Source organism: Ursus maritimus, unplaced genomic scaffold (assembly GCF_017311325.1).
Source record: "Ursus maritimus isolate PB19 unplaced genomic scaffold, ASM1731132v1 scaffold_1, whole genome shotgun sequence".
In the NCBI taxonomy this organism is placed as follows: Eukaryota; Metazoa; Chordata; class Mammalia; order Carnivora; family Ursidae; genus Ursus; species Ursus maritimus.
The window spans coordinates 97,160,775-97,187,542 of record NW_024423343.1 but is presented as its reverse complement, the minus strand read 5'-3'; the positions used below and the strand labels follow the sequence as shown (position 1 = coordinate 97,187,542).

Here is a 26,768-nt window from a genome sequence, read left to right as displayed (position 1 = left end):
CACACACACAAACACACACACACACACACACACCCTACCACCCCTAGACTGTACCTACCCTCTCCCGCCTTGCCCACTCTCCCCAGAAATGAAGCCTGCTTAAGACCATTTAAAAGCAGTGTTCAGACCTTGGTGGGGAGGGGTCACTGCCTTCCAACCGCCTTCGGGCAGCTGGCTGGGTGAGGAGAAGGTGATTCTTTTTTCCATTGTTTTAATTTAATTCTAATTGAATGTATGGCTGGAGAGGCCTTAAATGGACTCTTTTTTTTTTTTTCTGGTTAAATTTCCTCAGGGAGTGTACCCCAAGACCTCTCTCTTTGTGATAACTTATTCTCCCTGGCAGAGCCTGGGTCTATTTATTACATCTCCCGACCACCTCCCTCCAAAGCTCTGGCAGGAGGGGCCCCTCCGCAGTTGCTGATGACTAGGGAATTACTCAAGTGTGAACTGTTTCACTGTCTGTCACTTTGCTCATTAGGCAAGTGAGAAAATGTATCTATGGCTCCGTGTCACGGTCCTCATTAGCTTAGCGGCACATTTTTACTTCCCTTATTTGTTTTAAAGATGAATGCATAAGAAACAGTATTCAGCCGGTGTTCCTCAGTATAATTTTAAGAAGCAAAAGCCTGGATAATCTTATTATCTTCCCAATAATTGTGTTGTTCAGACGATAGGGATAGGGTAATTGCGTCTACTGCATTGCCAGCCAGGGTATAGGGGTGTAACTGTTTTCAGTTTTAGTAAAAACTGAAGTCCTCAGCACGGGGGAAAGATCGCGGTGTTTTTGGAAAGACAGTAAACAGATAGTCCAATCAAGACAGCAAATAAAATAATGAGCCTGTACCCTAAGAATGCTGGGTTGTTTTGTTTTTTGTTGTTGTTTTTTTTTTCCCCCCTTCCAATACTCTAGTTCCTGTAGGCAGGAAATACACTATTACTCTCACCACCTTTTTGTTAAAGGTAGTTCTGTCTCCACCTGGAGATTTAGCAAAAGGTTCATTGGGAGAGGGGGCAATGGTATGGGAGGGAGATGGGGGGGTGTACATTTAAGATTTGATTTTTATGGGGCATTCTTTACAGGTATTTATGGTTGTTAATCATCACCAGATTTATTTACTGAGATGATAAAACAGAGCTGAGATGGCCCAATATCATTCAAGAGTTTGACATTCTGGTTGCCTTCCTGATAGAAATGTGTCAGCCTATTTCTTGTCTGCTGCGCTTGACTTGGGGTGTTTAGGATTCATTTTTGTTCAGCCACATAAATGTTGTTCCAAATTCATTAGCATCCAAGTGGAGTCCCAGCCACAGCTACCCTGTGGCTGAAGATGTAAGCAGGGAATGTCTGTCCCACAGGGCTAAAGGGCAACGTTGCTATGCTCTTTTCTTTACCTAAAGGTAAAACTTCTAACACATATGTTACCACGTTGGAGCTGGCGTAGTTGCTAGCGTTAGTTCAAATCTAGGTCCGCATAACTGAACAAATAGATGAGCTGGACTGGCACATATGCCGAGTATATTTTCTGTTCATTCGCATTTACAGATCTAGAGTCAAAATTTAAGCAGTGTGGAGAAAGAAGCATTTTCTCCTATTTTGTTTTAAAGATGGATTCTTTTAGTCACAATGCCAGCTAAAATGCCTGATTTTCATCTCCCTCAACCATTTTCTTCATTCAGAGAGATGAGAATGCACGTAACCCATTCAAGGGAAATATAATGCATTATTATAATAGGACTTGGCCTAAGTAGCTAATCACTTTTTATTAACACTTTTTGGCCCAGGGAGTTGGGATTTCTCCAAGCTGACTGTCAGGGCAGGGATTCTGGGAGTCTATATTAGTAATTAGCATTACAAGATCTCGACTCCTGGGGTGATTCAAATTAATACAAAATAAAAGTGCAAATTTCCAAATAGCTTTGAAAGCCTTATCTATTATTAAATTTCTGTTATTAAAGCTCTTTCCAGCTAGTGTGACTGAGGAGTCCAAAGCGGAAGGTTTCCTTAAATATCTGCACAAGGCGTCTTGGACTCTTTAAAATTAAATAAAAGAGCATACAATGAGAGATCAAAAGAATTTTCTGTACAATTGAGTTACGCCTTGGCAGTAAAGTTCTCCACCAAACCAAATCCCTACAAAGCAATATGAGTTTCATGGTCACAGTTGCTTTTGGACCTTCCTTGATACATTTGGCAGCTATCTTGAGAGCATCCAAAGAACCGCTGGCAACATCAATCACTCATTTCATAAGCAGGCGCTAAGAGGCGACAGGAGGGCGCTTGGCACATTACCATTTCTCCACCATGGAACCCCTCCCAGGCAGGAAAAAAGGGAAACGGTGCAGCATAGAGACATTATGGAGTACGCGTCTTCGAATAAGGTTCTACTAATGTGTAAATAACCTGCTTTCTCTAACCATGTCTTTAGCAGACTAAGTGGTTAATTGTTATTGATCAGCTCTGCCCACTGTTCCAATATCAGTCATTATTGAAAATAATCTCAGTATCCTTCATTAAGCATGCATCTGTTTCCATGGGAATGCATTTTCAACCCGGAGAGCTACTTGAGTGTTATTGGTTTCACTGGTTGTGCCGGCTCCGAGGGCTGTGGTTGCCCAATCTGTCATAGTTAATCAACTCTCATCTCTTAACACTGGCTGCAGTTATCAATGAGGTAAGGATTAATATTCTGGGCGAAGCAGATGATAAATCATTTGTATATAATTAGTGTACAGCAAGGTTACAGCTGACATGAATTTTTATCTTAATTATGAGAGAAATTTGTTCCATTAATTTAATTTAGTTTGCATGAGTGGCTAGACACCTAACAAAGTTAATCTTACACCTGTCATTACAACGTTAAGGAGAGAGCCTCGTGTTGAAGCGCTGGTCTCGGGTCCTCCCGCGATGAGGATAATGTTGTTCATGCTGATGTGAAAATAGATGATCGTAGACAGAAGATGTAAAGTCGACTCTCTTTAAAGATGTCCTGGGGGATTTATGAGAGCATATCGAAGCAACTCAACTGGCATTGCCACACTTTGGATACCACGGTCCCCTTTCAAAATTACCTCTCCCCTGCCTTGTAAATCAGGTGCAAGACACAAGACACGAGAAGAGATGTGTTTTTGTTTTTCATGTATAGATGTGAACTTCAGAGCTTGTGGTCAGGGAGAGCTTTGCTTCATGACAACCTCTTGGGTTTGTATCAAATGCAGTGAATTAAGAAATGTGTGGTGTTCGAGCTGTCTCTTCTAAGTGCTTCGTGTTTATGTTGTAATTGAACAGGATAAATCACATAACTCAGTCTACTGTACAACTGGTAATTATGCAGGCATCCCGAAGGCTTCAGAGTACTGTACAAACCTAACCCCGGTCCTAATTATCCAAGTAATTACTAAGTCTGATCAATCATATTTGATTGATCGATGAGGTGGGGCTGTTTATGCAGCAGAATGTGATGTTCTTTATTTTCCTAATGGTTGGCTACCCACTTACGATTAAAAAAAAAAAAAAACTCGCTAACCTGGATTATTTAAAATGGTTTCTCTATAGGCTTAGCACAGAGGTGCTAATTGTTTTGCCCAGGGTTGGCTGACCTGGTGCAGGGGAAATCTTTAAATGAAAAGGGGCAAGAAGTTGCAGAGTCGAAGTCCATCATCTTTGCACACACTCTGATGGAGGAACAATCCCAGCGATGTCAAAACAGAATGAAACCAGGGATCATGGAAGAGGCCGTTTGCAAAACTGCAAATTTGTGATCTAAGTTCTAATGTCCAAAGGAAAGGGCCCGTGCATTTTAGGAAACCCTGAATCAGCCTGCAACTGAAATGCTAATCGCACAGTAACTCAGATTAATGTATTGTAATATTAGTCCACAATTATCACATGGAGATAGGGTCAAGAAGTGTATAGTTGGTTATTCACAAGAAATGACTGATTTAAAAACAAAGAGCTCTAATGGAATTCAATAGTGCTTTTCAGTCATTCTGCTTGGCATCTCTATTACCTGAGATGATTCACAGTCCATTATGGGGGCTTCCATGCTAATAGAATGTCTATCTTCTGTAATACAGACACATCAGAGCACTAACTGGGAATCTGTCACAATGAATTTCATCTAGATTTCACTTCATCTCTTCATGGACTGTAAAATTTGCTCTTGTACAATGCCTAAATTTACTGTGGGTAATTGAGAGAGATCTATAGATGCAGCAGCACTCGGTAAAAAGCAGTTTTCCAAAGATCTATTGTAAATTGTGCAGCTTTGCCTCAGCTGGGGAAAGATGATGGTGAGCTGAATCTTGCCTTTACTAATGAGATGTTTTGGTGAGTTCAAAAGAGAGAGGGGGGCAGATGCTTTAGGGGATTCTGCCACGTGGAAAAAGGCAAACAAGGGAGGCACCTATCTTTCATTCTCAGCAAAGCTTTGCAAAAGGGACAAAAAGAAGTTTGGACACAGGCTTCATTACCTTCCACAAGAGGGATAAATCAGGACTGCAAGAGACATAATATTTTCCGAATCTGCCTGCATTTACTTGGCAGAAAAAGAATGTCTCCAGCACGACCCAGCTTTCCAGGGGCTTACATTTGCCTCTGCTTGCGGCTGCAGGTAGAACAAATTCCATCTCTCATTTGCTAAACCTTCTGTTTCACAGATTGTTAATCCTAACTAAAATATTTGGTATTAAGCTATCTGCATGAATTGTTGATAAAGAATTAAGATAACATTTGAGCTATTAAATATAATGTGTGCTCATATTTTTTCAATGGATACTTGGGTTACTGCTCGTAAAGTATACACACTAACCACGTTTTTTTTTTTTCCTTCAAACCATTTCCCTTTTTTTATTTTACTTATCCCCATCAAAAGCTAAACAGAATCACTGGGTGCCCTTAACAATCGTAGGGTTTAATATTTGTTAGCCAATTAGAATTGTGATATATTCTATAGCTTTTTTCCTAAGCCAGGAACTGAATAATAGCATCATGCTTCACTGGCAGTGAAGTGAGCTGAGCCTTTACATTAGGAGAAAATCAGAATGGTATGACTGCAGTTCATTACTGAAATAGGTAACTGATGAACTGAAAAGACAAAGGGCATTGTTAAATGAAATGTCATTATTAGAGGTGCTCATGTTTAACAAATGTACTGTAAGTTAATTCAGTAGTGTTTTCTATAAAGTTCCTCACTGAATGTTCACTGCTCATTTTTACTGTCTCTGCATACCTAACATCTCCTTAAAAATGTATTAAAGGAAACAATGTCAACCCCTAGTCATGGGGAGTAATTAAACCGAAGTCGGAACCCTCTTCCGAGCTCAGGTACTTGGCGTCACTTTGACTGAAGACCCTGACCAGATGCAATTGTGTTTTTGTTCCTAGATCTACATGCAATATGCCAGGATGTGTTTTTTTTTTAAAAAAAAAAACAATCATTTTGTAGAAGACTTGAGAAAAATGTTTTCAGCTTAAAGAGGGAAAAAAAAAGCAATGAAACCCCTTTGGCATCTGTGCAAAACTGTTTGCTTGGCTCTGGAGGTGATAAAAATAATTTATGAAGCTCTACATTTTTAGCAAGAGGAAATGACCTCAGCTTTTGGCAATCTGATGCAGTTAGTGAAGCCTCTCTCTACTACTTTTATGGATTTCCTTGAGCTGCATATTCTGTGACCTGTATTTCAGATTTATTGGCAGATACATAAGGCACATTAAGTAATATAAAATGCAGTGAATGCATCAAACAACTCAGCAGGGACCGACTGACAGCGGGCAAGAGGCTGCCTCTTCGAAGAAGTTGCTTGCAATTGAATACCTGTTTATGCATTTGTCTAACCAGGTTCTGAATTTTTGTTTTAAATAAAGACATTTTTTCAAAACAAGAGTCTCTAGCTGAACATGTAATATAGTGAGTGGCAGGAAGAGGGTGTATGGCCAGCTCTAAAATCTAACCAAACCCTCAGGATTTTGAGTGTGAACAATCTTGCTTCCGGTTTGGGGGGAAGCCTGACTTCTCAGTAGGAGAAAGGGGGCCCTCAGCATATTGTGTTTGGTTCTCAGCAAGATAATAAAGTGGCATTTTGATGCAGGAGATGCAGACTGATGAATAATGCCTTTGGGTAAATACCTACCACCCTGATTAAGACAAGAAAAGTATCTGGGAGGATGTGTATTCCACAGGGCCATATACTCAGCGCTTGGAACAGAGCCGCAGACTTTTGTAAAACCTATATCCCTATTCCTGTTGCCAAAAATAGTCAGGGGCCCATGTGGCCAAGTGGAAAGAGGACCAGTATGGCAGCGAGGAGACCCGAGTTCTAGCTGGGCCAGCTGTATCATCTTGGGCAACTCATACCTTCTCTCTCTGGAGTTCACAATGGAACTCTTGGCATCTCTTCCAGCACTAAATTCCCTTGATTTTTAAATAATGAAGTCCTAAAGATTGATGTAAGAGAAGTGAGATCACAGAACGCAGAGGACACCTCGACCAGGAGCAAATCACTTGGGAAGATTCAGGCCCTGGCATAAACTCAAACAGAAAAATGATGGACAAGTGGTTCCATAGGGGGAACTTCACATTAACCTTCTTGTGCCTGTTACATTTTACCGCTAACTATTACCTTTTAAAAATTGCCCTGTGGGAATGCAAGTTGGTACAGCCACTCTGGAAAATAGTGTGGAGGTCCCTTAAAAAGTTAAAAATTGAGCTACCCTATGACCCAGCCATTGCACTACTGGGTATTTACCCCAAAGATGCAGACATAGTGAAGAGAAGGGCCATATGCATTCTCAACATTTGCAGCAACATGGACAGGACTGGAGGAGATTATGCTAAGTGAAATAAGTCAAGCAGAGAAAGACAATTATCATATGATTTCTCTCATCTATGGAACATAAGAACTAGGAAGATCGGTAGGGGAAGAAAGGGATAAAGAAAGGGGGGGTAATCAGAAGGGGGAATGAAGCATGAGAGACTATGGACTCTGAGAAACAAACTGAGGGCTTCAGAGGGGAGGGGAGTGGGGGAATGGGATAGACCGGCGATGGGTAGTAAGGAGGGCACGTATTGCATGGTGCACTGGGTGTTATATGCAACTAATGAATCATTGAACTTTACACCAGAAACCAGGGATGTACTGTATGGTGACTAATATAATATAATAAAAAAAAATAAATAAATAAATAAAAATAAAAATTGCCTTGCGGGACTCAGATAAAGGCACCCCCCTTCTAAAAAATCTCCTGGGTGCCTTCCATCCTATGATGATGGCCTCTCCATTCTCTAAAAGTAGACTGCTCTCTTTTTGTACCACTTGATATTGCCCATAGGAACATGTAAGTAGGGAGATTAAAGGCTCAGGTTCTGGAGTCAGATGGCCTGGGTGGAAGTCCTGGTTCTACCATCCTTAGCTGTGTGCCCTTGACCTTGGGCAAGTCTTCTAACCTCTCTGAGCCCATTTTCCTCTCCAGGAAAGCAGGAGTGACAATAATAGTGTTCATTTAATGGATTATTGTGACGATGAAATGAGATCCAATTTGTAAAGCATTTAGCACAAAGCATGATACAGAGTAAAATCCTCAATCTATATTAGGTCTGATTATTATTGACATTATTATTATTACTCTGTTCATGCCTTTTCTTAACAAGAGAGCAATTCATTAAAGGCAGAGCCACAGCAGCACGTGTCATCTGTGTTCTCTCCACTGTTGGGCTCCCATTATGTTTTCAGAACAAAAGTACTGATGGATAAGAATTGCACTTCTAAGAATGGCTACCATTATTAAATATTCACCTTATGCCAGACACTTCACAGAAGTTATTTCCAATCACTACTCTGCAAGATCTGTGTTACTTTCCTTGTTTCAGAGAAACAAAAATTGAAGTTCCAGGTAAGATATATTCACAAAGGATACAACATTGAAGTGAAGGAATGAGAGTCAATCACAGGTCCATCAGCTGCCAATGTCCATTTCTATCAAATAGCCCCTCTACCCACAAAATTACTGACCAATCAGACACAATCTGAACCTCTGCACATGCACACAGCCATCTCCTACTGGTGAATAGGGGGAAGAAATTAAGAGATGAGATAGCCGTAGGAGCCCTCAGTGCTGAGTCACAGAGCAAAAATCGGAACAGCCCACAGTTGAGAATCAGTCTTCAAAAATGCGCAATATGAAAAGAAATGCAGATCAGAGTCTTCTGGGGCTCACACCAGGACTTAACCATCACCAGGATTCTCTTTGAACTCCGACAATAGTGGCTTAAAGACAAAAGGTGCTAAATAATTAAGACACTGAAAATGGATATTAAATAACAATAATATGATGCCATGTTACTTAGAAATACAGTCATGCCTTACACCTACAGAACCCCTCTTCCCAAGCACTCCCTAGAACACTCATCAGCATTTAATTAGGAGTAATGAGATGGGGGATTCACACTGGCAAAGTTGGGACATGGCCTGAGAAGACAGGATTAGGAGAGGCAGCCAAGACCAGCCGTAAAATCCCAATTGGAAGTGCCAGTACAGGTTGTGGCTTGGACTGGGGCCAAGGGAGAAACATGTGGTCCGTGCACGACATGTTGGGGGCCATATTGTCAGAAAGGACTTGGTATTATGAATGTCTTTGATGGAAAATATCTGGTCTCTCTAAGCAACCATTTGCAGACCTGAATGTTGCCTACCCTCTAGAAATACCTCATCCTAGACCTGAGTTAGTCCCCTTGTTTATCCAAAGGCCAGGTAGAAATGCTTGGGATGATAAAAGAGAGAGTACAGGAATACATTTGCCTGGGGTACGTGTTCTTAAAGTGCTTCCCAGCAAAGAAGTCCTAGCTAATCTAATCAGAGAGTTAAGGCAAGAACCACCTCTAATATATTCCAAACTAAAATTAGACATTCACCTGAAAACTTCAGGTAACCAAAACAAAAACGAGGGGGACTTTGTTTATTTAAATTATGAGAATAATTGCCTCAATTCTCCAATTCCTCTCACTCGGGTAGACTTGGCTTGAGTATATCAGTATCCATGGTGACTCATCTAATAAGTAAACTGCATTAGCTCTGCTACTAGCAGAGAGGAAAGGAAAAGGTCTTGAAATCTATCTTTCGTGGCTTCCTTCCAGAGCAAGGGATTTCATTATATCCTGAAGACGTGAGGCAGTTCAAAGAGATCTGAAATATGGAATGAGAAGGAGGAGGAGGAGAAGTTTGAGCTTATACACTTGCTTTTTAGTTTTGTTTTTATATATGAGAATCAGACACTAGAAATAGAGACTCTAGAGGGAGGCTTTATTCTTCTGGTCCAGGATTTTGTTTTAGTTTCGTCTATGGTTGATATCTTTCCAAAGAGTTCCCCCCCATGAGGAAGCTTTCACATTTCCCCTCATGTACATAATTTTAAATAAGTATGACAGGGATCCTTTAAAAAAAAATACAAATACATGATTTTATATTCCATGGCTGGAATGGAACTTGATGAAACAAACGCATAATGGTACCTGTTTAGTACATCCAGACAGCGTGGAATGATAATAGAAATCATCCCAAAAGAGGCGCCACGATTTTCCTGCAACAAGAGAACAATCCTTGCTTTGCATCCATCTAGTTTTGAAAACCATTTTATGATTACAAGCATGTAAGCTATTCTAATTATTACTGTAAATAATTAATCATTTCCTTTACAATCACTTATTAATTAGCTGTCATAACACTGTTGTGAGTTAGGTGGAAAACAAGGATTCAATATTCAGTTATTAACACCTAATTAAAATATTCATTGTTTTCCATATGTTGTTTATAGCTTTGCTTCCTCACATTTGAGCACAGAATTTATCTAACAAGGAACAATGTCCTCCATCTGCTTAGCGACATCGCCATCTGTTGTCGGGAAGTGGAAAACATTCTCTCTGGGTTCTTTCACATAAACAATAGCTTAATTCTCACCTCAGCTTTTATTTGGAATCGAAAAAGTCTGGTGCACACTGTTCTCTCCTGAAATGTTTCCCTTGACTTTAAGGTATTCTGCTGACTAATTTCAATAGCATCATCTAAGTGGTAAATGAAATGAGCCCCATTACAAATTGTGGTGAAATATTCAAACTACACCAACATCAGGAAAGAGAGAGAGGAAATCAGCTAACTGACGTGGTTTACATAAAGTCAAAAGAGGGGGGAATTTAAAATTGATCACCAAACAACCTACATGTAGATTCGCTCTCCACTAACTCATCTGTATAATGAAGTTCGCAAGTGTTGAGGTGTTGCTGAATGCCAAACCCTGTTCGTCCTGCAACAGTCCAGGTATGGAGACATTGTTATTGTGACCTGTTTACAAATAAAGAAACATTGTTATTGTGACCTGTTTACAAATAAGGAAACAGAGGCACTGAGAGTAAAATAATTTGCTGATGCAGGGTCCGCTGCATAATTTGCAAAATGAAAATGTGGGATCTCTCATTTCAATAGCAAGAGAAAAATGCCATCAACAATACTGAAATACAAAGCTTTTGCCTCTCTTCCCTGATCTTTCCCAAACTTGCTGTAATTTCTTATTTGCTATTTTATGTCATTCTAAGCAAAGAATGGGCCCAGAGAAGAGCTCACAGGCACACCTGGCAAAGCCACACACTCCCTCAAGAACCTCGCTACGGTTGTGGGGACAAGAGATACCCTCTTTCCTCCTCTGGGATCTCGAGACAGGCAGACCATGGGATCCTGGAACATCCAGTCGCCAACTTGTCACCACGTGGAGAGCGACTGTGTGAAAACAAGGACAATGTGGAAGAAAGCAGAGCGGAGAGTGCCTGGGCAAGCATGGCTTTGGAGTGTCTTGGCTGAGCCCTCAATTACATAAATGAGCTAATAGAGTCCCCTTTCAGCCCTAAGCAATTTGAATCAGGTTTCTATTTCCTGCAACAAGGAGTCTTGCCCTAACACAAATGAAGATAGAGACTTGAGAATCGCCCGTGTAAACATGGTCATTGAAACCCTGATGAGGGTGTATTGAAAAGAGGAGCAAAGATAAAGCTCTAAGGAGTCTCAAGGAAAGAGAGAGAAAAGAAAGAGAAGGCAGGAAAGAAGACTGAGGGAGCACCTGGGGAGTTTTCAGGAGGCCCAGAACAGAACAGAATGTCCACCAGGCAGCAGTAGGCGATGGCTATGGGTAGCGCTGGGTACTACAGGATATTTAAGCAAGATGAGGACTGAAAAGAGTCTCCTGACCTGGCAATTAGGAGGTCAGTGGAGACTCGTGCCAAGAGTTCCCTGCGTGGTAGGAAACAAGGCTGGGGCCTGGGTATGAAGAGTAAATGGGAAAATCTTGTGTTTAAAATGGTAGGTTAAGTACCCATATTGATCACTACTTCTTCCCCAGACACAACTGAAATGATAAGAAAATAATAAAGTTTAATCGACAAGGACAATGAGAACAAGAGAGACCACAGCGCATGAAAATTGGCACCTGCAAACAAAAAAGGCCTACAAAATTTTGGAAGTGGGAATACAAATGACAGACTAGTATCTGGTTTTACAAAAGGGAGGGAGAAAGACACCTCAGAGCCCTCTTGGGGTAACGGTGGGAGTGGTTTGCCACTGAGAACCCCAAAAACCCCAGGGCTGAGGGGCCAGGTAGCTGGGAGAACAGGAGGAGGGACAGCAGGAAAACTGTCTGGAGCCTCTGTTAGAGCAATTGGACACATCCCTAATCTCCCACCCCCCATCTGTTACAGTTGGGTCACTAACACTCTGATTCCCACAAGAAAACAGAGAATTATTCTCTGGAAACACTGAAAGGACCAGAATCTTGACTCTGGAACCCTTAGCACGTGGGGTCATGGATGAGGCTCTGTGCCCCAAGCTGAGAGATTAGGGAATGGCACACGGATCATGGCTATGGGCTACAGCCCTTCCTGTCTCCTGCCTTTTATCAGAACACCAGTAGTCAGGTGTACACACCCAAGAAAGACATTGAACTAGCTTCCCTGCAGAAACAACACAGAGTACAAACAATGGTGGTTTATATTGTGGCACTTTAGCTAAGAGGGAGATACATTTAGCAGAATCCCCTTTCCTATGTGGTTCTGGGTTAGGGTGACAAGAGAAATCTCTGTGAAGTTTGGAAAGAGGAAGGAGGGAAGCAGTCTCCATTATATTCTGAACGTCAGCGTAGGGCGCTAGGTGCCACTGCAGTCCCGACACGTTGTCACTGATCCACTGGCCCACCCTGCTCCGGTTTCTTTGGTAGGTCATCTGAATCATTGAGGTTGAGGTGGTGAGAGCTCCCACTGCAGCCCCACTCCAACCCACTTTCCCAGTTCACAAAGGAAATTAGGGAGATAAAGAAGACGTGTTGCCCAGAAGAGTCCAAAGTATCCCTCCTGTACTCAGTCATTGGAAAGTGGGCAGCGTGGCTGATACAAATGCAACAATGGATCAGAGCACAGCATCTGGAGTCACTGGTCAATTGCGCTCATTGTAGTAGGAAATCTGAGTGGCACATTGCATGGGTGCCACAAAGCCGTCATCAGCCAATAAGGCAATAGGGCGGCTTGTGTTTTTCCTTCTTCCTACTTCCTGTATTAGTTTTCTGGGGCTGCCATAAAGAAGTACAACAAGCTAGGTGGCTTAAAACAACAGAAATTCATTGGCTCACAGTCCTAGAAGCTGAAGTCCAAGATCAAGGGGTCAAAAAGGACATGTTCCCTTTGAAACGTACAGGGGAATCCTTCCTTGCCTTCCGGTTTGCTGGTGGTCCGTGGCATTTCCTGACATGTAACCTGCGTAATTGTAGATGGCCGGACTTGTGGATTTGCTCTGACCTTAGCTTCACTTCTTTATGTTTCAGGTCCTGATTCGTTACCCATAAGATGAAAGCCATTGTGTTAGCTTATAAAAAGGGTGAACACCAATGCCAGTAACATTTTTTTTAAGTCCATTTTTTTCCACAGAATTCTGGGTTTCTTCTCATTGCCAGGCACCAGGCATTGTGTAAGGCCCGAGGACACTCTAGTCAACAAAACAGGCATATCCTCTGCAGTTTCAAGAAGTTCACAGAGAAGATGAGAGTTACACATATTGGGATAAAGAAGTTGTGGTACGCTCATACAATGGAATAATCTAGCGGTAAAAGTAAAATGCCGCTAAACACGATAAGCTGTGTCCACCTCACAGCCACAATGGTGAGCATCCGTAGGAAGTTCAAGACGAGAAAAACTAGCCTATAGTGATAAAGGTTAGAAAAGAGAATCATCTGTGGGGAGGGAGGGAAGGCACGGCCTTCTGGGATGTTGGCAGTGTTTTATAGCTCGACCTGTATGGCGGTTCCTTGGATTTATACACCTGAAAACATTCTTCAAGATTCGGCACTTCGCTGGGTGTATGTCATACCCCAGTACCATGTTAACAAATATCCCCACATAGAATTAATCTTTGCTAAAAATGCTAGCAAGAAAGACTAGTGTTCCACAGAGGACCTGATCTGATCTGGGGAGTACAGGATGGCTTCTGCAGGGAAGTCAGAAGAAGCTTCAAAGACAGGTGCACAGAGATGAGCCTGCAGTAGGTGCTGAGAAGAGTTAGACCTCTGGGGGATCAGAGGCCAGAAGGCCTGGGGCACAGGGAGCAAGAAGAGGGAGTGGTGTGAGGCCAGCATGCGGAGATGGGCTTGGGTCTGAGCTGGCAGTCACTTAGAGCCTATGTTAAGGTCATGGCACTGAGACCCTTGGAGAGGTTTTCAAGGAGGAAACATACCACAGATTACTTAGAATGGTTCCTCCATTCAGGTCCTTTACCTACTGGTTGGGTTGACAACTGAGGGTCTCTCTGTAGCAATACTTAACTTTCCAATTTGCATTTAGGGGGACCACTTATTTAATAGGAACCATAACTCGCCTCCTTACTTTTTCTGCCCATCCTGCACAAGACAGCAGTGCCAACTAAGTCAGTCTCTGACACACACACACACAGAATCAAGCATGGACGCTGCTCTCCCAGATACAACCTCTGGGGATGGACTACATCTAAATATACAGATATATACAGATCAAGACCTTTTTGCATAACCAGCCAGCACCATCAGCTAGTGAGCCATTGCTCAAACAGGCTTTCATGGGAATGCCAGTGCTCCACGGAGCACCAAATTGTACCGATAGTTAAACATGATTAAGAAACAAGAAAGGTTGGTGTGGAGGAAAAGGAATCTTCATGCACTATTGGCGGGAATGCAAACTGGTGCAGCCACTGTGGAAAACAGTATGGCGGTCATCAAAAAATTAAAAATAGAATTACCACATGAGCCAGTATTTCTGCTACCGGGTATCTACCCAGAGAAAACAAAAACACTAATTGGAAAAGATATATGCACCCCTCTGTTTATTGCAGCATTATTTACAATAGCCAATTATAGAAGCAGCCGAAGTGCCTATCAATAGACAAATGGATACAGAAGAGTTGGTATACACACACACACACACACACACACACACACACACACACACGATGCAATAATCCTCAGCCATAGAAAAAGAATGAAATCTTGCCATTTGCAACAACATGGATGGATCAAGAGGGTATGGAAGTGTTGAATCACTATGTTGTACCCCTGAAACTAATATAACACTGTATGTTAACTATATCAGAATTTTAAAAATTGAGCAATGTAATAAAGACGCTCGTTTGTACATATGAAAAAAATAAAGACATTCAAACGGTTACATTTTTTAAAATGCTTGTGAAATACACAGTTTTTCTATGGCAGGACTTCTTAAGAGGTTTCTTATGTTAATGTTATGATCCTCCAACAGGAGAAAACAATGTGCAACATTTCCAAACTAGTTTGAGCCATGGAGCCCTTCCATGGGGTGAACTATATAAACAATTTGAGGTATTATTCAGTGCAACACACTGTGGAAAGTGGTGATCTGAAGTCTGACAGCATGGTGGCCAGGTACTTTTTATTAGTTAGGGATCTCCGGCATGATGACAAGCAACAATCTCTTTCATCTTAATTTTTAGAATAAATGACGGAAAGCTGAGGTTGTTGTTTTATTCTGGCCTTTCACCAAGTTTTATTGCTTCCTTCACCGTTATCTGCTCATCTTCTGTATTTGTTCTTGGGAAGCTCATTCATCTCCATTGGCTGTAGCTTATTCTCTTCTCTGGTAATCTTAAGAATCTAAAAGTCTTCCCTAACTCCTTATATCATTTGCAAGAAGCCTTACTGCTTTTCAACCCCTTTCAGAAATTATTAGGTGACCCAGGCTTAGATCCCCATCCTAACAATCACTATTGACACATGAAATAACACTTTTCATATCTCAAGTCCAAAATCATGTTATCTGTTGTAGACAATTTCAGCGGAACAGACCGCAAGAACCCTAGAAATGTTAATTCTGCTGCATCTGACATATTGAGAATTTTTGGTATTCAACCCAGGCTTTGCATTTTCTTTGCAATTTTCAAAATGCACAGCCTCACACTCTCTTTCAAAGGCTCTGGTATTATCCAGAAGCAATTACGAAGAAAAACGAAATTACCTTTCGTCATTCTATCTATTCAGGGCCTTGGAAATGCAGACTGACAACGAGCTGACAATTATTTGCAATCCACTTTCAGTTAATTTTGCCGTAAATTGAGCCTGAGGACTGCTGACAAATAAAATATATTATTCATCTGAAAACATTCTCTTTGGGGCTCCAGATCTCCAATCTATTTCATTAGTGATCACGATCAAACTAAGTTGAGGATTGATTTATGCAATAGTTATCCCGCTGCAATAATTAATTAGGAAAATAATAGTTTGGTGGAGCTTTGAAAAGGAGCAGTTTCTAAGGCTCTTTGATAAAATAGAAAACTTTTAAAATAATTATGAGGCAGTGTCCCTAAGGGAGTAGATACGCTTTGCCCTTGCCTATTTCCACAAGTCACTAGACTTAAATCACTGTCGGGGATAAGCTCCTTGAATCTCAATTCGGTTCATCTAACAATTTTTTAGTGTGTGCTACATGCCAGGCACTGTATGCTAAGTTTGTGAGTATTACAAAAATGAGCCTCCTCAATGAGTGCACATGGGCAGGTAACCATGTACGGTATTAACGGTCCTAATAAATGCTTATAATAGACATAATAGCAAAGGGCTTTTGCAGCCATAGAGACTCCAAGGATTAATTCTGCCTGAATCACTGGGGAATGCTTCATGGGAGGAAGTGGCATTGGAACTGGTCCTAGGACAATGGGTACACTTTCGATTGGGTGAGATGAGGGGCTATGGGCTGGAGGGAATGCAAGAGTGATACCAGGCAGAGAGAAGAGTATGAACAATTGCAAAGCACTAGGAGGGTTCCAGGTGGGTTTCAGAAGAGGGAAGAAATCTACGGTGGCTCTGAGAAGTTAGGAGAGGAAGACATGTTGAGATCAGATTGTGAAAGGGAAACCACGTGCACATACTATTTGTACTAAGTTGGTTTTTAAATCGGGGGCTGTGCTGGTCAAATGATACATCTGGCGGCAGTGTCGTGAGATGAAGGAGTGCTGGAAGGTACACTAATTGTTCTGATGAGAGCCCATAAAGCACTGTGGGAGAGGAAAATAAGGATGCAAGAAGGAAGTTGGGAATCATTCACTTATCCCCGTAGAAGTCAAGGCACATTAAGATCAGGGGTTGGAAGGATCTCATAGGTGTGGTGGTCATGGAGGTTGTGAGCAAGAGATGGTGAGGAAAATAAATTATGAATTTAGTGTTAAAGTCTCAAGGAGGATGAGAGTGTCTTACAAAGTGATGGAGGAGGAGGATGTTTCTTCTCTCTTTGGTTCATTTATTCATTCAAAAAACAGTCTTTGAAAACCTACTCTGCTGGGCACTGGGAGTACAGACACCAATAAGACACATTAAGTCGCCAACTTTGATCAAAAGGGGTCTTAGCATTTTTGGGCAGGAGAAGAATTCAAGGCTAGTTTTCCATAAAGTAGAAAGCCATAGGATTCAGAACCATGTGTGTGTGTAGGTCAACAAGACCGTGTATGGAAAAGCGGGGGAATGCTGCTCCAACTCCAGCTTTGTGTCACTTTTCCAAGCAGAAGACAAGACTGGAAAAGAGTAAACAATATGTATGCTCTGTCTTAACCCCTCTGAAGAACTCTTCCTAGGATATATCTATTTACATTTTATTTCTCAGAAGTAGGTCAACATGTCTACTAATCTGCATGAAAAGCTGAGAACTTAGATATTAACTGAGCACATTTTTACACCCAATAGATTGTAGAAAGGGTGCAAGGGAGAATGAACATTGCGTAGACAACTATCAAGTCCATTTTATGTTTAAATATATCTTTATTCTATCATCCTGGTTGATTAAATCTTACCAGAGTATAGAATTCCAGGTTAACAGTAACTTTTCTTTAGAATTTTGAATGCATTGCTCTATTGTGTTCTGGCTCCCTGTGCTACTCGAGAAATTATGCCATTCTGATCCTCATTTCTTTGTTGTGTGACCTGGTCTTTCTGTAAGTTCTCAGCGCCTTCTCCTTATTTCTAGTGTTCTGAAGTGTCGCTCTAATGTGTGTGGGTATGGATCATTTTCCCACTCATTAGATGTGGCACTTGGAGAGCCTTTTCAATCTCGACACTCCTTTATTATTGCTTTGGAAATTTCCTCTCCTGTTGTCCTCTGTGACGATGTCTGACTTCCTGGATATTTCCATGGCTTTGTCTTCCAGGTCTTCTATCGGATTTTTAATTTCAGCTATCATTTTTCTCAAATTTCCAAGAGCTCTTTTAAAATATTCTAATGATTACTAATTATAATTGGTAATTGTCTATAATTATGTAATTAAGGTATGCCAGGCTGTTAAATGAGATTTTAAAAAATAAATTTGTAGTTTTGGCAAAGGCTCAAAGCCCAGAATGTAATGCACCCCCAAATTCCAAAGGAAGATGCCAGATCATTCATATAGGATTTAATATGAGACAATAAAACCAATCCTGTTCCTCTGACTTTAGCCCACCTCCTATCCCTACCCCATATATGAAAATAATACATATATACATACATACATAAGCAAACAAACAAATAAGGCTAGAGACTCTTCAGAGTGAAAAAAAATTTTTTTTGAAGTTACATGTGGGGGAGTGAGCATTTAAATAGGTGTTTCTTTTCATCTCTTTGGCCAAGTAAGGGTCATGAACATACTCAAAACCCTGGGATGACCTGTCATGGATGGAGACCAGTGTCTCAGCCACCAGCCAGCTTCCGCTGAGCTGCAGAAGGCTGTGGGCCTGCTCTATGTTGCAGCCAGGGCAAAGAGTGGGGGAAACAGTGTCCTTGGGAGAACTAGACCCATGTTCTCCAGATTTAGAGGGGTCAGGTGGGTAGGGACAGGAAGATTAGTGTCTTCTACTCACCTGAGACTGCCTGGAGATGTCTGTATAGATGAAAGAAGGGACCAGAGTGGAATGGCCTAAACTTCCATAGTTACATTAGACAGAGATTCATAAGTTTTCCCCCAGAACTAAGTAGGAACCAGCAAAGGGAGAATGAGCTTGAAAGGACCCCACCCAAGAGTTCTGCACCGACACAGTGAGCTTGCACCAGGAGTATGTGGAAGGAGAATTAAGGGAACATCATGAGATGTCAGGTGCATGGTGCTTCACCTAGTGAAGTGGGAGGAGAAAAGGGCAAGCTCAAAAGATTCACAAGGCAGTAGGCAAAAAATCTGCAAAAGCATCCCCAGGAAAAGGGTCAGCTTTGGGGGCACCTGCCACACAGAGTCATCAATGCCAAGTACAACAACCCAATCGAATACAAATTCCCTTTTCTCTCCTAATGGGAGGGGCAGAGGCATAAGTTAGTAAATGGGGCAAGAACAGTGGTGAGAGAGAGATAAAAGCATAGACCATGAACCCCTACTTCCATTTTGCAGAATTCAAGGTTGGATCCAAGCTAGGAAAGGGGAGAAGGTACAAGTTGGATGAAAGATTGAAGATTAGATTTGACAGGACTCTTTAATATCTGAAAAGGAGACTATTTTCACCTGCAAAAGTACCCAGAAAAGCCTTAGGATCTGTGCAAGATATCATTCAGGTGTGGGGGAAAGGACACCTAACAGAACAACTTTAAAGAAGATAGATGGGAAGAAAACCCAGTTGTTTCCTGATTGCACCTTATTAAGTATATCTCCATTTAAATCAACTGGTTATAATAGCATTTTCATTTCCCTTTCCATTCTCTTAGCCTTTGTAGAATCATACTTTTACCATCCTTTTATTTGGATTTCAAAAGAAAGAGAAGACAAACACAGCTTTCCTTTTTTTTTTTTTTCACCAACAGCTTCTTTACCAGAAAAAACTAAGTTGACCTACTGATATTCAAAATGAAAGGTCAACAGATAGCAGGATAATCCCAAATTTCCACTTAAATGTTGAGCATATTCCACTTACATAAGCTTACACAAGATAAGAATTATAACTGGTAGCTACCATTTGAATGCCTTTCTCTGAAAGGATAATCATTTCCTGTCACATCTGCCATCTGGTGGCCACTCGGATAAACACATTATGCTAATATACCCACATTACACCTTTTCATCCATTCACGCATCAGACCATCATCATCCACGCACCCATCCATTCATCTGTCCATTATCCATCCATCCAACCAACCATCCATCCACTCATGGTGCACTTGTTCGAAGCAGGCTCCAGGCATGCAGATAAGTAGAACACTCACAGTCCTTGTCCTTTGAGGAGCTGACAATCTATGGGGAAAAAAAATTTTTTTTGACAGAGATTTGTAAGAGCTCAGGCTCTAAGGCTCAAGTCTATGTTTTCAACCTCTTTTTTTTTTTTTTTGGACTGGATTCTTCCTTGTGATTTAATAAAACATACTTAAGTCTTTGCCATCTTAAAAGAAGGCCAAAGAAACAAACCCTCCATCAATCATGCTACCCTTAACCATCTTCTTATCATAGTCAAGCTTTTGCAAAGAGGAGTCAACACCCTCTATCCCCTTTCTTGCCTCTAATGCACTTTAGTGTTTGTTTCTCTTTATTTCATTTTTAGTATATTTTGATTATAAAATAATATATATATGCAGAAGGTAAGAATAATGTAACAATTACCCATCTATTTATCATATGCTCTATCCAATATTGACATTATACTGCATTTGCCTCAGATCTTCTTTCCCCTAAGAAATAAAACATTATGGAGTTGATGCCCTCCTTTCTCTTTCTGCTCCTCCTCCATTCTCTCCAGAGAAAACCACAATCATGCACGTTTTCACAGCTTTACCACACGTTCCTGTATATATAAGCATTGAATAAAATTCCGAGTGTTTGTAAACTTAGCCAATCATTATGTATGTTGTTTTCTCAAAAATTCACCTCTATATTTTTCATAGTTATCATGTTATGTTCAAACATATAACTCTAGATCATTTTCACTACTGTATATTAATCCACGGAGACATCACAAATCACACATATATTCTTTTGATGAACATTGGGTCATGTGAAGTTCTTTTCTATCTCAAACCATGCTTGCCATGGACAGTGTCATGCACATCTCTTTATCTGCGTGTGCAGTTCTTGAGAAGAATACCCTCTATCCTTCCCCCCATTCTAAAAAGTGAGGAAGAATCTCCCTAGGAATTCTCTCACTGAGGGTCTTCACTGGCCCATCACATCACAACAAGAAATGTTGCTATGCCAAGCACTGGACTCAGTCCTCTGTCCACACAACCTGAAAACAGAAGCAAGTCACCTTCCAAGTTGATCCCACTTGTAATGAGTCCACTTCTGAAGATCAAGACCAGCAACAGATATTTTTCTATATTAATGTAATTCAGATTTTTCTTGTTACTTTTATTGCTATTAAGGGATGAAATAATGGTTCAAATAAATGCTTGTTAGGATTATGATTTTTAGGGTGATGTTTTACAATTTTAGAAGACTTAGATGCAATCTTATGATTTCTGTGTTATTTTGTTTGTGGGTAGAGTACTTAGAGTATATTTGTTGTTGTTAAGAAGTCCAACAAAATAATCCAGAAACACGGCAGCAGTTTTTGTCTTTAGTGAGACACATGAAGGGTCTTAGGATAACATTTTAGAAATCTACAATATATGTGTGAGTCTTAAGAGTATATTATTTCCATCTTATTTGACTTCAAGATAATGAAAGCATAACATATCTTTATTGCTAGTTAAGAAGCCCATTGATCCAGAAAAACAGTATTCTTTGTCCTCTCTTCTAAAGTAATTTGGATTTTCTCTCATTTAGTTTCCCATGGAAACTTGATAGAACTAAAATTCCTAGGACAATGCTATGTAAGTGCACTTTATTTAGCAGTTAATTTCCTGAGTGAATTGTTCCCTTTTTTTCCATTTCCAGACAGTGTTAGGGTTGGATTTTTGGCTGTGGCTATTTACCAAATTCCTGTGACATGAAGAGTAGTAGGAGTTTTACATGTGCAGTCTTGCCACTGGGGACGCTTGAAATTTAAAGCCCATTTCCGTAGACCACGGGCTGAATTGATTCCAGTGATAGGACTAAATGTTCACCAAACAAATTTTCTTAAGCCATCTAATTGCTCTCATGGTGCTTCAGTGAGATCCAAACCCCTTCTATTTTATTTTATTTTATTTTATTTTATTTTATTTTATTAATTTATTTATTTAAGAGAGAGAGAGAGAGAATGAGCACAAGCCAGAGGGAAGGGCAGAGGGAAAGGGAGAAGCAGACTCCCTGCCGAGCAGGGAGCCCACGTGGGACTCAATCCCAGGACGCTGGTATCATGACCTAAGCCGAAGGCAGAGGCTTAACTAACTGAGCCACCCAGGCGCCCCTATCCAAATCCCTTCTGATAGTCCAACAAGTACTGCCTGGTCTGGGCCCCACAGACCCATCAACCACCTTGAGCTCTCTGTGCTCCAGCCCCTCAGGCATGCAGAGCTCCTCTGCTTGGCCATGCAGGTCTCAGTCTGAAATGCATTTCCCTACTCTGTATCCAACTCTTGCTCAACTCTTGCTCAACTCCAGATCTCCAACATCATGCCCTTGGAGAAACTTTCACTGACTTCTCACTCAAAATTGTACCTCCTGTTCCTCTTTCTCATCCCACCTTTCAACTTGCCATTAAGAGCACTGACTTCAACATGCAAATATATAATTGTTGATGTGATGATTTGTTGACTGTACACATTCATCCCACAACTCCACTCTGTTCATCTTCTGATCCAGTGTTTGCCGGGGGGGCGGGGGGGATATGGCATTTAGAGGGACAATTCTTTCTTGTACGGTGTATTAGTTAGTTTTGCCATGATAACCACACTTAGGAAACAACTCCAAATCTCAGTGTTCGGAACAAACGTTGATATCCTGCTCACAGGGTGGCTGGATTGAGCTGGGCTGGGATTTCAGATCCCCTCCCTTCTCTCATGTCTGTTTCTCAGTCAGAGGCCCAGGCAGAGGGGAGCAGCCACTGCCTGGGTAGGTGCTCATGATGGATGGAATGAGCATAAGAGAGTGATGGAGACACAGAACGGTTCTTAGCACCACAGCCCAAACTGAGACAATCCCATAGCTCCCCACATTCCTCTGGCCAAAGCAATTCTTTTGACCCAAAGTCAATGCAGGACCCTTGACATCCATAACGCTGGGTGCTAAATGTTGGTAATACTTCCCAGTCACTGTGAAAACTCCAAATGTCCCCTGGGTGCTGACTCACTCCTGCCACCCCCATTGAGATGACTTCTCAGTGCCTGGCACACAGCAGGCACTCAATCATATTTGGTGAAAAATGAACTTTGCCAAATCACGCTCTAGAACCTCCATAAAAACATACTTATTGACTGGGGAGTACAATGGCAGTTTAATGTCCTTTAAACAGTAATTATTACCTTCACGCAAAGGTACCTCATTTTAATTTTTTAATGTGAGGCCGAGAATTTTTTTCATGTTTAGTGACAATTTCTTTTAGAAATTCTCTCTTCAAGTCTTTTGTTCAATTTTTTTTCTTTTGCTCACTTCCGTATTAAATTTTTCTTCCTCATTTGTTAAGAACACTTGTCACAGGTAATGAATATTTTTCCAGTTTGCCTTTTAAATGTTTTACTGATTTTCTGACAGGACAGGCAGACATTGTTCGTATTTACCTAGCTTTATCTCTCGCCCTTTTCTTGCATGGCCTCTAGCAGTGAACATTTTCACTGACAACATCATGTTACACAAAATGGACACATTAAAATGTATTTAACCACTCACTTTCATGGGCTAGTGACATAGTTTCCAGATTTTTCTCTCATAAATAACACTGTGATGAAGATCTTTGTACGTAAGCCCTAAAAGTGGCAGTATCATATCCAAGGATATTTTTTAAATTCTTGATACATTTTGCCAAATGACTCCCGAGACTCTACCCTCCAGGACCCACACCCCAGCTCCTCACACTATAGGTGCCTACGTGCCAGGCCCTGCTGATGAAGGCTTTACCAGCCAGCCTTGTCTGGCGGCAAGCAAGATGAGAGGGGAAACAGTGGGTCGGGGGGGGGGGGGGGGGGGGGAGCAAAGGGAGGTTGTCCAGAACACCCCAGATGTGCCTTCTGCTTGGAAAGCTTTTCTCTGAGCTCTTTTCATGGTGCTTTCTTGAGATTGAGATCTCCCCTCGAAAGCTGCCTGGGAGTCCTATCCTGACCCCTCCACCTGGAAGAGCCTTGGACTCTAGCTACTCCTTATCATATTCATGATCCTGGGGTTTTTTTCCTGAAGAGCACTAATCTATCCAATATTATCGTATTAAGTGGCATGTTCCATTTCTGGCAGCAAATATCTTGTCTGGCTTGCTGACTGCAGTATCTCCAGCACCAAGAATTATTCCTTGGCACAGAGAAGAATGGGTCTCAAACTGGCTGCTCATTGGAATCACCTGTGAAATTTTAAACATTTCAGATTTTTAAAATCTTATCCCCCAAAATAAGAAATTTTTAATTATTAAATCACTTGACCAAGAAAATGTGAGATCTCATTTTCTATTGGAGATAGAGAATGTGTGTGTGTGTGTGTGTGTGTGTGTGTGCGCGCGCGCAAACTGGGTTGTGTCCAGAAGCACAGGAAGTTTAGCTTTGTTTGTACCACCCGGGCCTCCACTTTTTACTATAGAAATGTGATATGCTAAATATAGGATGGTGTGTTGTAAAACTTCACTGCTTGAGAACAGATTAGCATACGATTAAGAATTTTTAGGAAGAACTCATTTAACTTAAAGATTCTTAGTTTATTTATGGATCTTAAATTCTGTGTGCCACCATGATCTAGAAAGAAACTTAATAATTATTAAGTCACTGTTCATTACTGTGCTGCATGTAAAACAACATATTCCTAGGGAAAAAATTCCCATATTTATGTCTCTCCCCAGACCAATTAAATCAGCATCTCTGGGTGTAGAACCCAGACTTTGGTAGCTTTTCAAACTCCCCACGTGATTCCAATGTGTAGCAAGTCTAAAAGCCACTGACATAGAAGTAATATTTGTTGGAAGAATGAATGTTTGATAGATGAATAAAAGGACATCGTGAATCAGAAATTTGGGGCTCTGGTCTCAGCACAGCCACTAACATGCTATGTGACCTAAACTGTGTCACTCTACTTTCCTAAACCACACATCTTAAAGGCAACTTAAGATCCCTTCCTGTTTCAAGACTTCATGATTCTCCTTCTTGGTCACAGCAAGAGCCAGTTTAGAAGGGCTGGGAGAAATGAGAACAAGATGATGGAGGCTTTCTAGAAAACATCACTTAGGATAAAGGTAATCCTAACAGGAAGCTCTTTACTCTGGCACCCTTTTTTTTACCCAAAAAGAGAAAGTACTTGTGAGGTTCCTGAGAATCTTGCACTTAGAAAAACATCACACAGCTCTGTACTGAATGTGCAGAGGAGAGGTAGAATGATCCCTAATCCCCAAAGATCCCACTAGGGTGACAAAATGTGTGTATGGGTACCTTCAGCCAGTGGAGAGGGACAGAGATGCATTTATTCCAAAGTCCTCACAAATCTCCTTCTCTGACATTGTCTGTTCACGTTCTTCTCCAAAGCTGCGCTGAAGTTCCTCTCTCAAACACAGGAAGCCCAAGCTTTCTTGACTGCTGCCATGGCCATTTTGCTGAGATCTTTAAAGAAAAAAAAAAAAAAAAAAAGGCATGCTGCCAACCCAGCTCTGCTGCTGTCACCCTACACAGACAGTAAAACTGGGAAATTTAGCTGCTCGTGTTTATTTAAACACTGCAAGGCATTTCCTACAGGGAACTTGTGTGGCCTACCTGAGTTCTATTATTCTCCAGACCCTATTCTCTAAACTACTTTATATACAGCTATTTAGGCTTGCCTGCTATGTGAGATTTTGCTATCTGTCCCTAGGCATCAATATTTTCTAGTCATTCAACAGCAGCCACAAATTACCCTCCATTCCCTCTCATCCTATACCACCTCAGGGAAGGGCGATTTTAAAATTACAAAAATAAATATATTTGGGAAGTTGAGAATGGGTGCCTTAAAAATTGAGATTCATTGGTTTCCCAATGGGTGAGTGCAAGATGTCACATAACTCTGCTAAGAGAGTTCCCATCTCAACGCCCTAATTTCCTTATTCAATTTTCTCAAATTTGGGCTGCCTGGAGCACAGTTTTGTTAGCAGTATTTGCTAACTGCATTTAAGAAGGAAATGGCCATTCTTAGGGCCTTTGGGACCGCATGGGTATTCAGTCAGGACAAACTCCAGGAAGAGTACCAAAAGCCCAAAGAATTCCTTCAAGGACAAACATTTACTGAGTATCTACTTATTAAGATGCTAGGTATGTACAGAGGAAATACACACACACACACACACACACACACACACACACACCTCTTGATCTCAAGGAGCTCAGAGCTTCACATTCCCCACTCCCTCCAACCCCCTCCCCCTTCCCCCCACAGAGGGAACGATCTCTTCCACAGCAAGTTTTCACGTCACCTCTTTCTTCACCGCTTAAAACTAACTAAATTTTAAAAAGCTGGAGAAGCCACTATGAAGCAAGTGCGGGTTTTGAGGGGATCTTGTGGCCCCGGAGACAATCCTTTTATATAACTGCCATCCATCTTCTGGGACAGACAAGGGGTGCATCATGTAAGCGAAGTGGTAGCTAAAAGACGTCAAAACAGAGTGGCACTCTCAGAGATGACCTTTTCCTAAGGAAGACCCACCGCTAGGGATGTTGGGGGTAGGGTGATATTATCCCAAACCAGGTTTCCGGGGAAACGAGGTGCACTGGCTGGAACACTGGGGAAGTAGCCGGCGTGCAAAAACCTTTCTTGGGAGCTCCACTCCCTGGTCCGTATATACCTCGAGAGGTTTGCCCAAGTGCGCGTAAAGCAGGGGACACCCCGATTCAGCTAGAACCGGGCTGGGGTCTGGAATTCCCAAACGCATTCAAGCTGGAATTCCAACACCAGAGCGGGAGGAATTCCAACACCAGAGCGGGAGGGCTTCCGAAGCACGGCTCGAGGAGCGGACAGCACCCCCACTTGAGGCATCCGGATGCCCGTGAAAAGCAGAGAGGGAGCCAAAGTGCAAAATTTCCCCGAGATGAAGGGATCGCCCCTTTTGTAAAGCACCTCAGAGAAAACTGCGGAGATCTGGAGCAAGGCTCCCGCGGACACCGGCCGGGGAGCTCAGCGGGACTTGCAGCCTGCCCCGCCGTCCGGCCTTGGCCCTGGGCTGCTCTCACGCAGGCGCAGTG

General features: G+C 41.7%; 1 long non-coding RNA gene across 1 annotated transcript; it reads right to left on the bottom strand.

The window, feature by feature from the left end:
* Window positions 1–9,297: 9,297 nt before the first annotated feature.
* LOC103658599 lies at window positions 9,298–26,754 on the bottom strand. The gene is made up of 4 exons (XR_567219.2): window positions 26,644–26,754; window positions 24,993–25,160; window positions 10,208–10,329; window positions 9,298–9,571 (listed from the first exon to the last, which is right to left on the bottom strand). It is a non-coding gene; the product is annotated as an uncharacterized LOC103658599 (long non-coding RNA).
* Window positions 26,755–26,768: the final 14 nt, after the last annotated feature.